The 20,916-nt window shown below is 39.5% G+C and overlaps 1 protein-coding gene across 1 annotated transcript in view; it reads right to left on the bottom strand.

Annotated features, from left to right (window-relative positions):
• SLC35F1 (solute carrier family 35 member F1) overlaps positions 1-20,916 on the bottom strand; it is a 544,808-nt gene that overhangs the window by 477,905 nt on the left and 45,987 nt on the right. The window lies entirely within an intron of this gene.

Genomic DNA, 20,916 nt, shown 5'->3' with positions numbered 1-20,916 from the left:
CCAAAAAATTGACGCCTTTGAATTATGGTGTTGGCAAAGAATACTGAATATACCATGGGCTGCGAGAAGAATGAACAAATCTGTTTTGGAAGAAGTACAGCCAGAATGCTCCTTGGAAGCAAGGATGGTGAAACTTCATCTCACATGCTTTGGGCACGTTTTCAGGAGGGACCAGTCCCTGGAGAAGGACATCATGCTTGGTAAAGTAGAGGGTCACTGAAAAATAGAAAGATCCTTAAGGGGATGGATTCACACAGGGGCTGCAACAATGGGCTCAAGCATAACAACAATTGTGAGGATGGCATAGGACCATGCAGTGTTTCGTACTGTTGTACAGAGGGTCGCTATGAGTCAGAACTGACTCAATGGCACCTAAAAACAACAAGAGTTTTTTTCATTATTGATTATATAACATAAGGCTATACTTTGAAATCTGTGGGGCTGAAGATACTCTTTATCCACAGAGGCCTAGGATATATCTGGAACTATCAGTAGGGCAACCACATGACCTAGTTGATGCCTATTGTTCCAGCATCCTTTTTGGTTAGTGTTTCCTTTCACTCTCAAACTACCAGTTTTAACAATAAACTAATCTGCTTTATGCCTTCCATAAAGCGTGGACTCTGAAACATTTACATGTAAAAGATACAAATTGCTATGGGTTAAATTGTGTCCACCAAAAATATGTGTTGTAAACCCCAAACTCCTGTACCTGTGGATGTAATCCCATCTGGGAATACGGCTTTCTTTGTTATGTCGGTGATAAAATCCATATCAGTGCAGGGTGTGTCTCAAACCAATCACCTCTGAGATATATAATGAGTAGATCAGGCACAGGGAAACAAGCACAAATGGAGGAAGATACATGCCACATGAAAATCACCAAGGAACCCAGGAAAGAAGCTGAAAAGAGACAAGGACCTTCTCCCAGAGCCAACAATGACAGCAAGCCTTCCCCTAGAGCCAGTGCCCTGAATTCAGACTTCTAGCCTCCTAAACTGTGATCAAATAAATTTCTGTTTCTTAAAGCCACCTACCTGTGGTATTTCTGTTATAGCAGCACTAGATAATTAAGGCAGAAACGTAAACATGAATTTCTTCATTCTTGGCCTGTGGTTCTAGTCCCTGGTTGTCACATACAGGGAAAACAGCAACAACTTACATATTTAGTGAGGCTTTGCTGATGCTTCTGGGCAGGGTCTATAAAAAGGGTTTTCTTAGATTTTGGTAACTGAAATTTGTAAAAACGAAATACGGGGATGCTCCATAACACTGTCTACTTCTGGAGATATGTGTATCTCTCAGAATGAACTATGCAAGAATTACACAAGTATGTATTCTATGTATATACACATGCATATACCACCACATGTCTGTCAGTTTGTTATACTGTGATGGCTTGCATGTTGCTACGATGCTGGAAAGTATGCCACCAGTATTTCAAATATCAGCAGGGTTACCCATGGTAGGAAGGTTTCAGCAGAGCTTTCAGACTAAGATTAGAAAGATAGGCCTACTTCTGAAAACTAGCCAATGCAAACCCCACAGATCATAACAGAATACAGTCCAATATAGCACTGGAAGATGAGTCCTGCAGGTTAGAAATCACTACACGATAGCGGCAACAATACCAATAATCATGAAGATGACACAAGACCAGGTAACTTCTCGTTCTGTTGTACATACGGTTATGATGAGTCAGAGATGACTCAGTGACCACTAACAACTATAACACGTGTGTGTGTGTGTGTGTAAAATATGTATATAAATAAATATATATATATAAAAGAAATTCAAGAAAATTTAAAGCATGGTTCTTATAGTGATAAAATATCTAATAGAAAGGTTGTCGTATGACAACTGTCTTAGTTATCAAGTGCTGCTAGATAACAAACAGAAATTTATTCTCTCACAGTTTAGGAGGCTAGAAGTCTGAATTCAGGGTACCAGCTCCAGGGGAAGGCTTTCCCTCCTGTCGGCTCTTGGGGAAGGTCCTTGTCATCAATCTTTCCCTGGGTCTAGGAGCTTCTCAGCACAGGGACCCCGGGTCCAAAGGATGCACTCCGTTCCCAGTGCTTATTCCTTAATGGCAAGAGGTCCCTTCCTCTCTGTTTGCTTCTCTCTCCTTTTATCTCTTGTAAGATAACAGGTGATGCAGGCCACACTCCAGGGAAACTCTACCTTACATCAGATCAGAGCTATGACCTGAGTAAGGGTGCTACATCCCACCACAATCTTCTTGAATATAACCTAATCTTGCCTCATTAATTGCAGGTAGAGTTTAGGAATTACAACACATAGGAAAATTACACCAGATCACAAAATGGAGGACAACCACACAATACTGGGGGTCATGGTCTAGTCAAGTTGACACATATTTTTCGGAGACACAATTCAATCCATCACAGTAGCTATGTAAGAAAATTTCAGCATGTGTTTAACAACAGCAAAAAAATAAGTATTTTACCTTTTAATTTTAGCATGGAAGGGAATTTTAGTTCCCATCTGTTCTATCCTCTGCCTAATGTAGCCCAAATTGATGAGAGAAGGGGCTATCAGTGGAGGTTATAAAATAGCCTTTCTGCTAACAGTTAAGAGGCAGGATAACAGTAACAATAAAAATAATAATAACTACTCTCTACTATGGTTTTTTTTTATTTTTTTTTTACTATGGTTTTAGCAGAATCCTACACCAAAACTAATAAAACTCTCAAGGAGTGGCTTTACTCTGTCCAGCATGGCTGTGTCTCTTTCCTGCCCACTGCTTTCCACCTCAACTAGAGCAGCTACAAGTGTATGTGTTTTATACGTGAAAATTCTGAGTAAAATTTTACTTGAAATAATTTTTTTTTCTTGAAAACCAGAAACTACATGACCTTTTAGAGTCCGTAACCAGTCTTCAAAAGTTTTTCCTCAAGTTAGCTTCTACTTCAGTTCTGTTAAGATAGAGATGATTACCACGGGGTTATTATGGACAGGAAAATAGGATTTTCTCTGTTTCTCAGAATGACTGAACCAAAGATCAAATCAATCCTCTCCTAGTAAAGTTTTTGATTTGTCTTTTGGGGTGCTTCTTTCTCTCCTTTGTAATTAAGAAGAAACTGCCTCTAGTTTGAGGACCACCAAAGCAAAGAGAGATACTGGCAGTTGTTAGAGAAGTTTCCTCCACTGTACTGCTTTAAAGGCAGCCAAGTGGATTTAAAGACACCAGCTAAGGCGGGAGGAATAGAAGGGGATTAATCAACCCATGTTAATGTCGGGTGATTTTTAAAATCCTCTTAAATATTTTATTTCATAGACCTGTACTTCACTAGCATTTCCTGAGAGAAGTGAATCCTTCAGTGTTTAGGAGAAAAAAAACTGGAAAGGAGAACAACAGATCTGAAAAATGTAGAGGTCTCCAGAGGAAAAGCTGATTAAGCGTTCCAATTAAAAACAAACTTGAAGCATTAAACTTCTCATCAACATTCACCATCTCCCCACCTGAGAGGGCTCCAGCACTCACCATCTCTTCCCCTTCACCTACAACTCTCTCATCCATACTCAGACATCCAAATAAACAAACATACATCCACACACAAACACACAGCAGTGTGAGGAAAGGACTCAATCCACCAGAATGCAGATCACACTAGAGAAGCTATTGTTCTATATATTAAAAAAAAAAAAAACAATGAGAGATTCATTCATTAAAGTGGCAGCAGATGGCTGTTCTGCAGAAGGGCGCAGCTTGAGGCAGGCCACCGGCTGGCAACCACGGCACAGGCAACATTCCCTCCCAGCTGCACTTTGAAGCTCCTTTCAGAAGCTCTGCATTCCACCGGCAGACACTTCGCAGGGAATCCCTTGGGTTTAATGGACAACTTTAGGCAACCAGGACTGGATCCCTTTGCATCTCCCTTGGCCTCGTATCCCACTCCCCCTACTTGCATCACTGTCATTCTTTGGCAAGGGTTAGGCTTCTGGTTAAAGACCATTAATATTGGGCTCTTGAACACTAGACCAGAGTAAAACAGAGGTCTTTTCCCAGTCTGTTCTCCCTAGCATAGACCTTGTCTCATACACCACAAAGCAAGCTGGTTAACTGTTCTTTCAAAATTAAATCATGCCTTCACTTTAAAAGAAGAACTGTCTTCTTTTACTCTTTTCTTTGGCTATTTTTATGTTTCCTTTGTTATTTTACATTGTATTTTATACATACTCCCAATTTCCCCTACTTTGTTACATTCTACTAAATTTCATTTTGTTTCTTTTTCTTCGTAACATAAAGCACACTGCTAAATCTCCAATAAGTTTTTTAATTTCTAGAACAGTTTTATTTCCAGATTTTTATACAAAATTAAAACCACACAACTAAGTCTTTCAACCTCAATTCCAGCAGAAAACTCTCTACTCCTTCTAATATGGCTTTATTTCTTTTTTGGTTGATTTTGTTCCTAAGAAAGAGCAGATTTAGACCTTTCTAGGCACTGGGTTTCACCCCTAAATCTTATTCATTTCCATCTTTCCTCCAAAACTTCCTCAGCCCATTCTGGAAGAATTCTGGGCTCACCACAAACCTTAAAAAAACATCTTTCTCATAGATCACCTTCATGCTGTTTGAATAAATCCATATGAAAAGAAGTGTTCCTGTTTGAGTCTAAGAATAGAACATCCAGACATAATGAATAGAAAAAGAATTCATTTAGTGATGCATGTCTGTGATTTTTAGTTAAAAAAAAAAAGAGTCTAGTTTAGTGTAGAAATATTTAATATTCTTTGACTACATGGTAAAGAACTTGAAAAAACTCCTGCCATTTCTTAGGAAAGGCTTAAGACTATTTAAAAGTCTCTTATTTATCAACATTGATGTTTCAACACCTGCTTCCTTCTGTGTTTTAATTTTAATTTAGGAAATCGTAATTTCCAACAAAGCACATGTAAAAATTAAAGGTTTTGATCCTGTCTATGTTAATGTTTTTGGAGCCCTGGTGGCACAGTAGTTAAGAACTTGGCTGCACCAAAAAGTCAGCGATTTGAATCCACCAGCTGCTCCTTGGAAACCATATGGGGCAATTTTACTCTGTCCTATAGGGTCACAGAATTGCCTTGTTGGCAATAGGCACTGTTAATGTTTAATATTCTCTAGAAGTAAAAAAATAATTTTGGATGACTTCTCTCTAAGCCACCATCTTAGTTTTGTGTTAGGAATTCTCTGTTTTACTTGAACTTATGGTTACATGTGCCAGGACTATTTGAAGAGTCAATGGCGAGAGACACACACTTTGGTCTTTGGTCCCTCCACTGGAGAATGAGCTTCCTTGACAGAAAAGACTTTTGTAATGCCGAGGACCTAGGATGGCATCTGGCACAGAGTAGGTGCTCAATAAATGAATATCAACCAAAATTGAAAAAACTGCCAGTCCTTAATATTAAGGACTAAAGAGGCAACAGGGCACAGTGACCAAAAACTCTGACTCTAGAGACAAACCTATCAAGGTTCAAACTTGGCACAATGGCAGTATGTACTCTGGGATATTACTTAACCTCACTCTACATCCATCATTCTTGGTAGAGGGTCAGCGAAAAAGAGGAAGACCCTCAACAAGATCGATTGACACAATGACTCCAGCTACAAGCTCAAACACAGTAACAACACTGAGGGTGGCTCAGGACCGGGCAACATTTTGTTCTGTTGTACATGGGATCGCTATGAGTCAGAATTGACTTCACAGAATCCAACAACAACATGTATCCAAAACCTAGGGGTTAGTGGAGTCTAGAAGAAACGCCAGTTCAGGCATGCCCCTACCCAATGTTTTGTTCCCAGTTATCGTACATATTGCAAATCAGAGTAAATTCCTTGCTAAGGGAGAATATGAAAGAGCCTTGGGGAATATCTCTCTATTAGCTGATTAGAGAAGATGAATAATCCCTAGGCAAAATAACACCCAGAAGAAAACGACTGGGGCATAAGCATGGGGAAAGGAAATGGAATCAAAGACCCTATTGAAAGGCTATGAATGGGAGGCTGTAATACAGCAGAAGAAGCTATACCAATAGAGTTACTCAAAAAATGTGAGACTCTGCCCGAGACTTGTGAATGGAGGAGCATTTCATTCTACAGAACACTAAAGAGGATTCATAGGCACTATCAAGCACAAAAATCCCAATTATTTGCCCAGAGAGAGACATATGTTACTGAAGATGAACAAATGTAAATATCCTGTGACTAACCAGGAGGTGCACCATCTTTCTGGACCACGGTGTCTGAGAAGTGAGAGATCTGCACCATGAGACCCACACTACTCAGTCACAATGCATTTGGAATACAGATAGGTTTAAACAAAAAAAAAGTGATAGGTTAGGAAACCAAAAGCCTCAGGGACACAGGGGAACAGGTGATATTTTCAAACTATGTTCAACCTGAAGGTGATAATTACATGAGGGAAATGAGCACGTGAAGTGTGAACAGGAAGTTTCACACATGGTGTTGAAGCCTGGAAGGTTTTTCTGGCCCATGGTTCACAATACCAGGGTCATAAGCTCCTGAAAAAGGGCAAAGGGCATCTCACAAAACAAAGGCTTGTCAGGAGGCTTGATAAATCTGATAAAGAGACTTCAAAGTCTAATTTCTGGAAAGAGGAGGAAAAAAAATAGAAACAAATCAAAACTCTTGTAAAATCTGATATGATGGAGGACAGTAAGTGTGGCATGGAGAAGAATGGCACAGTTGTTAAAAGCTTGGCTGCTAACCAAAAAGTCAGCAGTTCAAATCCACCAGCCACTCCTTGGAAACCCTATGGGGCAGTTCTATTCTGTCCTATAGGGTTGCTGTGAGTCGGAATTAACTTGACTACAACGGGTTTGAGTTGGGGTTTTTTTTAATATTATGGAGGAGGTTCTTAATAATTCTGAGAAGAAAATAATGAGAAAAAGTATTACAATTAACCCACTAACACTGTTAGCATCAGATGCACGTATTATAGCTCTACTACTTCACTAGCTGTATGACTTTGAGCAAGCCACTCAATCTCCCTATGCCTTGGGACCCTCATCTGCAAAAGCGGAGTTAATACTACGTCACTTCTTGAGAGCAAATACCACATAAAGTGTTAAGGACAGTGTCCAACACATGGCGTAAAATGGCCTACATAACCCAGCCCGTCAATCCTTTTGACTTCATTAAAACTGTACCTATATGCCTTCTATACTCCACAGTTCTTTCATGCTATTTTACCCATACATATACTACTCCCTTGCTTGAAATATCCATTATCCTTTTATTACCTGGAAAACTCTTATTGATCCTTTAAGACTAAGCTTGAGTGTTACCTCTTCCACAAAGCACTCTTCAACCCTTTATAGGTATGTTGGTTGCTCTCTGTCTCCTGAGTTTCTTTAACACATACCTCAACACTCAGCTCAACCATAGTACACAGACACATCACAGTGCATTATAGTGCCGTTCATCCACACTAGAATGGGAGCTCTTTCAGGGCAGAGAGTGTGCTTGTATTGTACTTGTATCCCCAACTTCATGTCAACTACAATGATTGATATGTAGTAGAGTCTGAAAAATGTTTGCTAAATAAAATAAATGGCCATAATGACAAGTCTAGACCCTCAACCAGAACTCAACAGGCTCTTACTCTCAAGCATCAGAAAAAAAGTATGTAATTGGAAATCAAATCAGAGATAAACCTTAACAAATCCTTCCCCAAGTATATGAAAACAATCTAGAGGGCAGTGGGCCCAACTTCAGAGCAGAATAAAGAATGGGTAGAGTTTACCCAGTATAACATAGCATAAATCATCTTTCAATACCAAGTCAAATTTAAAGTAATTATCATTTGTATGCCTTCAGTGGCCACGAGTTGGAATCAACTCAACAGCTAATAACAACAACAAATCAGTGGCAATGTCTGGGAAAAGAACGGAAGTGTTGCTGCATCTTCATCCCTGGCCCCCGTGCTGACTTAGTTCTGCAACTTAGCATAGTTAAGATCTAGTTTATTTAAAGCCCTGTTGTTTATGGACATTCGCCTGGTTATTTCCTACCCCACTGGCCACTTTTTCTTAGATTCTTTTACTGCTATTTGTTTCATCATAACAAGAAATATAGAAACATGAATTACTCTAATAATACACAAAATGTTTATTTATCCTACCTTACTGCTAGCTGCTTCTTAGGCCCTAAACCTGCTTCTTTGTTGGGACTTTTTTTTCCTATTGCAGTTGATTACAACCCCATTCTTTCGGTTGTTCAGGCCAAAGGCCTTGACATCATCTTCAAGTGTTCTTTTTCTCTTACACCCCACACTAATCAGTCCAGAAATCCTGATGACTCTACCTTCAGAATATATCTAGAATCCTATCACCTTTCACATCCTATACTGCTGCCATCATTCGAGCCTGGATTCCTGATATTGCTTTCCAAATGATCTCTCTAATTCTAGTCTTGCCACCTACAACTGTCTTTTCTCAGCCCAGCAGTGTTATCCTTTATAAGACAGTTCTCATAAACCGGACCACATTATTCCTTTGCTAAAAATTCCCAGATATCTCTCATTTTGCTCACAGTAAAAGTCAAAGTCCTCACTGCAATCTATACCGCCCTTCTCCAGTGATCAGTCCCCATTTTCTCTCTCTAACCTACTATTCTCCCAATCCTCTCCAGCCCCCTGGGCCTCCTAGCCATTTCTTGAGCAACCCAGACACCTATAACCTCAGGTACTTGCACTTACTGTTCCCTATGCCTGGAAAGCTCTTCCCCCAGATACCCACATAGCTGGTTCCCTCATACCCTTCAGGTCTTTACTCAAAATGATCAGTGAGGTCTTCCTTGACCACTTGACCTAAAATTTTATCACTTCTTCCATACTTCTTATCACCCCTCCACAATGTTTTTCTCTTTAGCCATTACCTCTGCCTAACATATATATTTTATTTACTTATTGTAAGTTCCATGAAACCAAAGATATTTGTCTATTTTATTCACTGCTTTTCTCCAGAATGTAAAAACATGCTTGTCCCATAGCAGACACTCAGTAAACACCTGTTAAATGAATAAATGAACAAGTTAAATAAGTAGCTTTCCTGCTGGAAACCTCATTACTTTTTTAAAATTAAACAAATGATACTGTTCTACGACTGCTAAAAATGTCTGTAACGGTGCAATTCACTAACCAGTCGCACTAAATAATCTTAGTGCCCAAAAAGGTCAATGTTTTTCTAAGGACATTCATCCCTACTTCTTTGGTACTGTCACAAATTACAAGGTTTCCATTTAGCTAGCAATGGTTTCCCTGGAGGTCAAACCACTTAAAAGGGGTTACATGAAAGTTGAAAGGGACCATGCTATAGTCACTTAAAGAAGGTTACACTGTGTGGTCTTTCATACTTATGATAGGAAGCTTAGCTTAAAATGAGAAAGCAACATGGGGAACTGAAGAAGACTGCCCTGAACATCATGGGACCTGAGTTCTTATCTCAGTTCCACCCCTTAGCACCTCTGTGAACAGAGCCATCAATCTCTCAAAACCTTAGCTGACTCCTATTTCAATTAAGAAGCATAATATCAACACTTCTGTCATCTTATGAGAATTATATTTGAATGGTAATTTATAGATTGTTTTCAGAATCATCATTTCATTTCTATTTATGTCATTATTTAAACAATAATTTTTAAATCCACATTTTTGTAGTAGCTGGCAACCCATACAGACTAGCCTCTTCTCCTGCTCAACCTTTTACCAGAAAAATCTGGAAATGAGCTGGGAAGGAGCTACTGTCAGGAGTACCATCCAGTTCATTTTTCTTTTATTCTTGCACCAAAATCTGGTTTGAATGATGAAGCACGAAGAAAGAGTAAGAGGTTTTGCCCTTCAACTCTACAAACAAACCAGAAACTTCAATTTCTTTCAAAACTTTCTGCAGCTCGTAGGAAAGGCTCATCATTTTAACAACTATCATTTTCTCTCAGGTCACTGGTTGTGATGTTTCTGTGCTTAGCTCTCCTGGGATCCAAACCTAAAAGTTCATTCTGGGGAACCATAACACTGAGCAACTTAATTTTTTTTCCAAAATTAAAAATGTCCTTCTAAAGTGAAAGGAAAAGCTTATTACCACCCAGAGGAGAAGTATTTCTCATTAGACTCCCACTGTGAAGACATACAGCAACTGGAATATGCCATGACATCAACGGTGAGAAGGCAGTGGAGATTTCCCATAATCCGGTGGTGCCCAAAGCTTTTCTTTACTTGTAGGTTTAAAAACTAGAGGATAGGAAAAAGGGGGCTTGTTCTAATTTTTTAGAAGTAATCATTTTAAACACTTGCAACTCTCTCTAAAAAATTATCATGAGCAGTTTACTTCTGTTTTTCAGAAAAGAAGGTGAGGAATATCACCCACCATTAAAACAGCATGAGCCTGAGTCAAATATGAGTTGCTTTTCCTAAATAATAATCTCCTCATTTGTAAAATGGTGTAATGAATACTGTCCACCTTGCAAGATGACGTAAGGATTAAATAATAAAATGTATGCAGTAGTAAATTCGTGGCACCACTGCCCATCTGTCAGTTTCTCTATTGCGGTGGCTTGTGTGTTACTATGATGCTAGAAGCTATGCCACTGGTACAACTGGACAGGTTTCAGCAGAGCTTCCGGACTAAGACAGTCTAGGAGGAAAGGTCTGGTGATCTGCTTCCAAAATTCAGCCAAAGACAACCTTACAGGCCACAGTAGAACTCTCTCTGCCTCGCTTGCTTTGGACATGTCATCAGTCGCTGGAGGAGGACATCATATTTGGTGAAGGAGATGGCCAGCAAGGGTGAGGGAGACCCTCGGGAGATGGATTGGCACAGTGGTCAAAACGATGCCGGCAATCGTAAGGATGACAGTGGACGTGGCAGCATTTTGTTCTGTTGTACATGGGGTTGCCAAGAATCAGAGTCAACTCAGTGGCAGCTAACAACAAATACATGACTATAAATGAAAACAAACTTCAAACAAAGACAACCATACCCTCTCTTGCAGCAGATCTTCCCAACATGGCCAACCCTGTCCATATATAACTTTAGGGCAGTGAGTAGTATATTCCAACTGGCTGGGCAGCATTAGGGAGCAACTGGGCAATTGCCAAATGACCTGTGGATAGAACAGCGCTGGCCATCACAGCTTCGGCAGCTTGCCCAAGTATCCTGCCAAGAGGGACAGCCCAGCTCTGCCCTCCAACCTGCAGATCTACTGTACCCTGCTAAAGATGGATCCAGCTACATTTTTGCAAGACTGTAGACCATTTGGGAGAATAGCACAAACACTCAGATTTAGACAGCATAACTGAAACTAAAAATAAGAATGGCTCCTACGAAAATAAGAATCACATCTTAAAAACTGCTTACAAATTACTCTTTAAAATTGGAATCCTGTAAAGTTTAGTTAAATTACCCTTGTTTGTATGCAGGCATCCTTGCTACAGAGCAGATGCATCCATAAAGATGGTAGTAAAGTAAGCTGTAACAAATCAACAAACTCTTATTATGTGCTTTCATTTAGAACCATTCCTACTGGATGTGTGTGTGCGTGTGCGCGCTGGGGGTAGGTCTCAAAAAACAAAGCTGAAGACTTTTTAAAGAAAAACTAAACAAAAATAATAACAAGCTTATCAATATAATAAATTTACTCAGTGCTGTTTCCAGCCAAAGGTGACTCAGAAGAAAAGCCTGGCAATCTATTTGCAAAAAAATCAGCCATGACAACTGGTGGTGGTTTTTGGGTACACTCAGAACTTTTCAGCTATTCATACCATTTTCCAATTCTAGCATGACTCTGAATTTCTGAGCCCAACAACAGAATTTATACTACGTTTGGCAATGAAGTGGGATATTCTGACCTCACAACTTTGACCTCAGAGACAATTTGTCCCCTCCCTTAATCCAGATCCTTGATCTTTTCCTTATCCACGGTCTTTGAGCTGTCCATGTATACAGTTAGCACATGGTAAGCGAAGTGATAAGAAACAGGCAAGAGAACTAGAGTAGTAAGTTCAATTATAGAAATAATTCTCCATAATTGTTCATGTTTTCTTTTTTAATAGCAAGCAGAAACATACAACAAGCATATCAAATAAAACTGCAGAAAATTACCTTGTGATGGCCACTTATCCTGCTTTTCAAATACAAAAACCAAAACCAAACCCACTGCTGTCGAGTAGATTCCTACTCATAGCAACCCCAGAGGACAGAGTAGAACTGCCCCGTACAGTTTCCAAGGTGCACCTGGCGGATTCGAGCTGCCGACCTTTTGATTGGCAGCATAGCACTTAACCACTACGCCACCAGGGTTTCCTTTTCAAGTACAAATGGCAATAAAAGGATCAATTTTTAGTGCATTTCTCACACCTTTGAAATTAGATTTTGCATCTCCATGAAGAGACTGGATCTGTGGATGGTAAAGGGACATTCTCATGGAAATATTCTTGCCAGAGTTCGTACTGCCATGACTGATGAGTATGACACTTAGGACATCATCTTTAATTCAGATTGATGTTTATCAGGCCATATGAGAGAGAAGTAAAAGGAAAACAACTAACAGCAGACGTGATGACAAAAAGCATGTAAAGCTAAAAATACATCTTCCAGCACCAGTATGACCAAAAGTTTTAACATAAACTGAAGTTCAAGGATATTGTCAGTACCCTGACGGGGAACACAACAGAGAACCCCTGAGGCAACAGGAGAGCAGTGGGATGCAGACCTCAAATTCTCGTAAAAAGACCAGACATAATAGTCTGACTGAGACTAGAAGTACCCTGATGTCAGGGTCTCCAGACCTTCTGTTAGCCCAGGACAGGAACTATTCCCAAAGCCAACTCTTCAGACAGGGATTGGACTGCACTATAGAATAGAAAATGATACTGGTGAGGGGTGAGCTTCTTGGATCAAGTAGACACATGAGACTACGTGGGCAGCTCCTGCCTGGAGAGGAGATGAGAGGGCAGAGGGGGTCAGAAGCTGGCTGAATGGACACAGGGAACACAGGGTGGAGAGAAGGAGTATGCTGCCTCATTAGGGGGAGAGCAACTAGGAGTATATGGCAAGGTGTATATAAATTTTTATATGAGAGACTGACTTGATTTGTAAACTTTCACTTAAAGCACAATCTAAAAAAAAAAAAAGAATATCGTCAGACCGACAAAAATACGAAACTGTTATTTTTGGCCAGAGGTTTTCACGTTCACTGAAGCAAAGAAGTGAAAGACTTTCTCCTTCATAGAACATTTTAAAAAACAGACAACTATTCTGGCAAAGAAACAGGTCATTTCCATTGCTATATTATTTCAATTTTCTCTGATCTGCTACTAATGTATGTTTAAAGCCATTAAGAACTTTACACAAAATTTCACACTGACATCAATGTTCATAGTCTTAACAAGTGACATTAATTCGATCTGTTCAACTTTCCCTGACATTAAGTTTTTCAGATATTTTTTAATGCAGTGAAAGTTTGAGCAGAAATTTGTCACTTGTCTCAATTCCAATTTAAAATTGGGCTTTGTTAGATACCTTAGCAGATAACGTATTAGAAAAACTACCAACCAACCAGTTGCCACTGAGTTGACTCTGACTCACTGCGTCCCCCTGTGTGTCAGAGTATAACTCTGCTCCATAGGGGTTTCATTAGCCGATATTTCAAAAGTAAATCTCCAGGTCTTTCCTTCAAGTAGCCTCTGGGTGGACTCAAACCCCTAACTTTTCAGTTAGCAGCCAACCTCATTAATCTTTTGTACCACCCAGGGACATCAGAAAAACTACAATCCCTTTTAAATTGGTTCAAAAAAAAAAAATGCATTTTTTGTTACTACCCCAACATGATCTAACAATTTGGTTACCAATGCACATATCACATTCAAATGGAATTTGAAATAAAAAAACAAACCCATTGCCGCTGAGTCAATGCCAACTCGTATCCTGTATTTTGGTAATTCATTAGCAAGATCTCAAAGACCCAATGCAAAACGCATCAATAAAAAGACTAGTGCATTTGACTGGAAAAGTTGTCTTAAAGGTACTTGAATTGTGTCAGAGCTGAAAGAATTTGAGACTGGCATGGGATTTTGACAAAGAATAAATCATGGACTGAGAAAAACCGATCATAATTTTTTCATGGGTTGGCTAAGAAATAAAAACTATTAAGTTTTTATTCATTTCTTTTTTATTGTACTTTAGATAAAGGTTTACAGAACAAACTAGTTTCTCATTAAACCGTTAATACACACATTGGTTAACAACTCCACAACATGTCAATATTCTCTCTTCTCAACCTTGGGTTCCCTATTACCAGCTTTCCTGTCTCCTCCTGCCTTCTAGTCAGGGCTGGTGTGTCTCGTTTTGTTCTATGGGCCTGTCCAATCTTTGGCTGATGGGTGAACCTCAGGCGTGACTTCATTACTGAGTTGAAAGCGTGTCTGGGGGCCATATTCTCAGGGTTTCTCTAGTCTGTCAGGTCAGCAAGTCTGGTATTTCTTTTTTCTTAGAATTTTGTTCTACATTTTTCTTCAGCTCCATCCAGGACCCTCTACTGTGAACCCTGTCAGAGCAGTCAGTGGTTGTAGCCGGGCACCATCTAGCTGTACTGGACTCAGTCTGGTGGAGGCCGTGGTAGATGTGGTCCATTAGTCCTTTGGACTCATCTTTCATTTTCTTCATTCTTCCTTACTCCTGATGGGGTGAGACCAGTGGAATATCCTAGATGGCCGCTCACAGGCTTTTAAGACCTCAGATGCTACTCACCAAAGAATGTAGAACATTTTCTTTAAAACTATGTTATGCCAATTGAGCTAGATGTTCCCTGAGACCATGCTCCCCACTGCCCTCAGTCCAGCAATTCGTCCCTCAGAGAGTTTGGATGTGTCTATGGAGCTTCTATGACTTTGCGTTGTACAAGTCATGCTGGCTTCCCCAGTACTTTGAACTGTCTTACCCTTCACCAAAGTTACCACTTATCTATTTGTCCATTTAGTGTGTTTCCACCCCCAGCCTTCCCCTCCCTTGTAACCATCAAAGACTGTCTCATTTTGTGTGTAAACCTTTTACAATAGAGGTCTCATATAATATTTGTCCTTTTGTGATTGACTTATTTCGCTCAGCGTAATGCCCTCCAGATTCATCCATGTTATGAGACGCTTCACAGATTCATCGTTGCTCTTTATCGTTGCATAATACTCCATTGTGTGTCTGTACCATAGTTTGTTTATCCATTCATCTATTGATGGGCATCCAGGCTGTTTCCATCTTTTTGCCATTGTGAACAATGCCGCAATGAACATGGGTGTGCATATGTCTACTCATGTGACAACTCTTATTTGTCTAGGATATATTTCTAGGAACAGGACTGCTGGATCATACGGTATTTCTATTTCTAGCTTTCAAAGGAAACACCATATCGTTTTCCAAAATGGCTGTATCATTTTGCATTCCCACCAGCAATGCATAAGAGTTCCTATCTCCCCACAGCCTCTCCAACATTTGTTATTTTCTGTTTTCTTGATTCATGCCAATAATGTTGGGGTGAGATGGTATCTCACTGTGGTTTTGACGTGCCTTGCTCTAATGGCTAGTGATCTCGAGCATTTCTTCATGTGTCTGTTGGCCACTTGAATGTCTTCTTTGGTGAAGTGTCTGTTCATTTCCTTTGCCCATTTTTTAACTGGAATATTTGCCTTTTTGTTGTAGAGGTGTTAGATTTTCTTGAGGATTTTAGAGATTAGACCCTTGCCTGATTTGTAATATTTTATTCATTTCTAAATGAATGTATTACTGGTAGAAATAAGTAGCATAAAACAAACTTCATGATAGCTAAAACCACACGTTATCTTGCTAACGACAATGATGACTACAAAACTGAATTTGGAGAACTAGACTTGGTAGAAAAAATCAACCCAAAACTGTCAAAGGCTAGCAACTGATGGAAAAATTAAATCTTAAGTCTTGGCAAAATTTCAATCATGCCAACATTTGACCAAGAAGTTTGAATTCCATAAAAATAATGACTTCAATGACAGAAGCTATCATCATTAACATTTTAATATATGCCAGAAAACTGAACAATATTATTAAATCATTGTTTTAAAAAGTATATAAAATATAAGTAATCAAATGAAATTAATTTCAGCAAAATAAAACTAAACGTGGAAAAAATAGAATTGGCAGTTCTGTATAGAATGTAGGGTGCATCTAGAAAATACTAGAATTGACCAATGCTAATTTATTAAAAATTTTAAATTCACAAAGCCATTGTCACGGATTGAATTGTGTCCCCTAAAAATATCTGTCAACTTGAGTAGGTCATGATTGTCTACCATTTTATCTTCTGATGTGATTTCCCTGTGTTATAAATCCGATCACTATGATGTAATAACATGGATTAGTGGCAGTTACACTGATGAGGTCTATAAGATTAGACAGTGCCTTAAGCCAATCTCTTTTGAGACATAAAAGAGAGAAGCAAGCAGAGAGACATGGGGAGCTCATACCACTAAGAAAGCAGTGCCAGGAGCAGAGCGTGTCCTTTGGACCTAAGGTTCCTGCACTGAGATGCTCTCAGACCAAGGGAAGACTGATGACAAAGACCTTCTTCCAGAGCTGACAGAGAAAAAGCCTTCCCCTGGAGCCGGCGCCCAGAATTCGGACTTCTAGCCTACTGGACTGTCAGAGATTAAACTTCTCTTTCTTAAAGCCATCCACTTGTGGTATTTCTGTTATAGCAGCATTAGATGACCAAGACAGCCATGGACATCCTCAGGATCAAAACATCCTGCTTCGAACTGGTGTATAACTTTAGGCTACACATTCAAAAAGCTGTTCTTCCCTCTTTCTTTTTCCCACGTAAATGCATAAACTCACTGCCATCCAGTCAATTCTAACTCATAGCAACACTACAAGACAGAGTAGAACTGCTCCATAGGGTTTCCGAGGCTGTAAATCTTTACAGATGCAAACTGCCACATCTTTCTCCCATGGAGTGGCTGGTGGGTTCGAACTTCCAACCTTTTTGTTAGCAGCTGAGTGCTTAACCACTGCTTCACCAGGGCTCCTTATTTAAGTACATACCCACTGTTCTCGTTGGTTCTGACTCATAGCGATCCTATAGGACAGAATAGAACTGCCCGATAGGGTTTCCAAGGAGCAACTTGTAGATTCAAACCGCCAACCTTTTGGTTAGCAGCCAAGCTCTTAACCACTTCTCCACCAGAGCTCCTGTTTAAGTGCATAGTGTATGCATAATTCATATTATATATCTGTATTCTGAAACAACAATAGAATTAGATTTAAATCCCAGAATGAGAACGTGGACTTTCTCAGCAAGACTTGAGTTCAAGTCCTCGCTGTACCACTCCCACATTGTATCATCTTAAAACAAGCAACTGAGGAACTACTGGACAGAATGTCAATGTCTATAAAAATACATTGTACCTCAAAGGGTTGTTGACAGGGTTCAGTGATAATTTTCATGAAAATACACGTTATTGGCTTTTCTGCCAATTTACTCCCCTCCTTAATAACAGCACTGATGACCCTGAAAAAGAGGTGTGCCTGGCACAGAGCAGAAACCAATCAATAGCAATGCTGTTGCTGTTATGTACCATCAGGTCAATTCCATCTCATAGCAACCCCATAAGACAGAGAGTAGAACTGCCCCATAAGTTTTCCTAGGCTGAAATCTTTACAGGAACAAATCACCACGTCTTTTCTCCTGTGGAGCAGCTGGTGGATTTGAACTGCCAATCTTTCCGTTAGCAGCCCAGGGCTTAACCACTGCAACACCAGGGCTCCTTCAGTAGCAACAGGAAAACCAATAACAACTGCTACAACAACCGACCATTCAAGTAAACCAAGAATTCCAGAGATGGCAAGAGCAGTTAATCTGGTTGTGACATACCTGCTTACCTTCAAGCAAGAAAATTTCAAAGATGAGCTATTGTTGCTGAGGGTTATGGAAGATTAAGTCCCAGAAAGCCCACATAATCTTAGCATATCTTAACTTGCTGTTTAAACATACAAATATCAGGGGAAGAGCTCCCCAGGAAAATAAATAAATGAAAAATTACATGCAGTACTTGGCTGGGCTGAAGTGAGACTTGGATCTGACTGGGAAGTAAAGCTAAAAGTGGTATTTGTTCCTGAAAGTAGGTATTCAATATAAAGTAATTATGTTAATATATTTCCAAGTACAGCCAGAATGCTCCTTAGAAGCAAGGATGGCAAGACTTTGTCTTGTGTACTTTGGACATCCAGTCCCTGGATAAAGAAATCAAGCTTGGAAAAGTAGAGGGTCAGCAAAAAAGAGGAAGACCCTCAATAAGATAGACTGACACAGTGGCTGCAACAATGGGCTCAAACATAGCAACGATTGTGAGATGGCACAGGACCAGGCAATGTTTTTTCTGTTGTACATAGAGTCACACACTCGACGGCACTTAACAGCAACAACAACATGTTAATGATGATACAACAATAAAGAAGACAGTCTGCTTGGTTAATTCCTGGGTGATCAACAATAACTACTGACTCTTGTTTATCAGTGATTTCCAGATATGGATGGGTGTTCCCCAGATGAAAAAGAAAGACTGTTTTCATTCACAGAGCCTCAAGTAAACAAGAAACATAATTCGATATATATGGGTGTTTAAATATAGACTCAAATTTTCAGTGGTACTTGAACAACTCACTCCATCGAATGAATTTGTTTCTGAATTAAAAGCTAATCTGCTGCATTATCAGCAACAGAAACAATAATTTCCAACGGCAAATAGAACACTGTATGGAAGAAAAGAAGGACAGTCACTGGCTTAATGGTGACCAGGTGTCCACAACCAGATGAGGTGCCCTTGCCATCTCTGTGAGTCTTGGTTTACTTGAAGGGTTGGTTGTTGTTGTTGTTATTGGTTTTGCTATTGCTATTGATTGGTTTTGACTTTCGGGTTTCATCTAAGGGTGAGTTACCGCTATTCTGTAAACCTTTCTTCCTTGGTGATAAAAATGGAAGAACGAAAACAGAGCTTTACCTTGAATGTAAACAATGTGGTAAAATTAATTTGCTTCTAAATGTTTTAAGATAGCAAAAAATGTTCCCAATATGTTTTCTCATCTGAAGCATAAAAGTCTAAAAATAATTGATTTTAAATACAGATTTTCTCAAGAGGTACTGGAGCTTTCATTTTGCTTTAGGGAACACTCTAATATGGGATTTATAAATCAGAACCCATAAACCCAAACCCATCGAGTCGATTTTGACTTGTAGTTAAACCTAAGGAGAACTTCCCCCTAGGGTTTCTAAGGAGCAGCTGGTGGATTTGAGCTGCCTACCTTTTGAGTAGCAGCCAAGTTCTTAACCACCATACCACCAGGGCTCCAAACATTTTAAAACAGCAGAAAATCTTCCCAATATGTTTTCTCATCTGAATCATAAAGGTCTAAAAATAATTGATTCTAAATATGGATTTTCTCAAGAGGTACTGGAACTTACACTTTGCTTTAGGAAGCATTCTAATATGGGATTTATAAATCAGAAAGCTATGTTAAAATCCTTAAGATCAAATGTAAACAATATACTCAACATGTGGACACCAGGTCTTAAAATATCAAAGGGGGAGAGAAACGGTGACCAGGGATCAAATTTGATGCCCTGCTTTCTCCTCAGTAAGCACCATATGGGTGAAAATACAAGTTACCATTATTATATTTCTAAGAAAAGTTTACAGACACTGATACATAATCTAAAAATACACAAATGCAATAAGTACAGACAGTTTTAGTACAGAAGAAATGCCCCAGATGACCTCAAAGATAAAACTCCATCCTCCATCAACACTGCAGCAGAACATGCTTAGTGCCTTCTTCTGATAGTTAATAGAGGTCACATCGTTTTTTGTCCCTCAAACTGATCTACCTCTTTAGTGATCCAATTATTTTCTCTTTGAATCTTTTGTTGACACCATGTGTTTTCACCAATGGAAGGCATGCTGATTAAAGGACCAACTCAGAATTTTTGTTACGGGTTATGGATTTTGATAACCATTATCTGGGATCCTGTTTGTCCCAGCAGACCCTGAATGTAGTAAATCCTACCAATATTAGTCAATGATAGAATCATTGTTTGTTTTCTTGAAAATCTGCAAACCATGAGGTAAAACATAAAAGCACCTGGCAATGACTGCACATACATTTTATTCTAGTCTCCTTCTTCTTAGCCTTTTTATTAATTTTCATGAAACTTTTCAAAACATGGTATAATGTAATCTTACAGTACTTACAGCCCAAATAAATAAAACCAAGGGATTTTTTTATCTCAGCAAAATTACCACTACGATGCATTCTGCCTTACTGCAAATGCAAGACAAGGTCATGGAGGCTTCATAGACACACTCAAACTCCCTGAGGGACTGAATTACTGGGCTGAGAGGGCTGGGGACCATGGTCATAACACAGTTTATAAAGAAAATATTCTACATTCTACTTTGGTGAGTAGCATCTGGGGTCTTAAAAGCTTGTGAGCAGCCATCTAAGGTACTCCACTGGTCCCACTCCACCTGGAGCAAGGGAGAATGAAGAAAACCAAAGACACAAGGGAAAGGTTAGTCCAAAAGACTAATGGACCATAACTACCACAGCATCTATCAAACTAAGTCCAGCACAAGTAGATGGTGTCCAGCTGCCACCACTGACTGATCTGACAAGGATCACAATAGAGGGTCCTGGACAGAGCTGGGGAAAAATGTAGAACAAAATTCTAGCTCACAAAAAAAAAGACCAAACCTACTGGTCTGACAGAGACTGAAGAAACCCCAAGAGTATGGCCCCCAACATCCTTTTAACTCAGTACTGAAGTCACTCCTGAGGTTCACCCTTCAGCCAAAGATTAGACAGGCCCATAAA

The sequence above is a fragment of the Loxodonta africana genome, chromosome 1, assembly GCF_030014295.1.
Source record: "Loxodonta africana isolate mLoxAfr1 chromosome 1, mLoxAfr1.hap2, whole genome shotgun sequence".
NCBI classification, from domain to species: Eukaryota; Metazoa; Chordata; class Mammalia; order Proboscidea; family Elephantidae; genus Loxodonta; species Loxodonta africana.
This window is presented reverse-complemented; position numbering and strand designations above follow the sequence as displayed.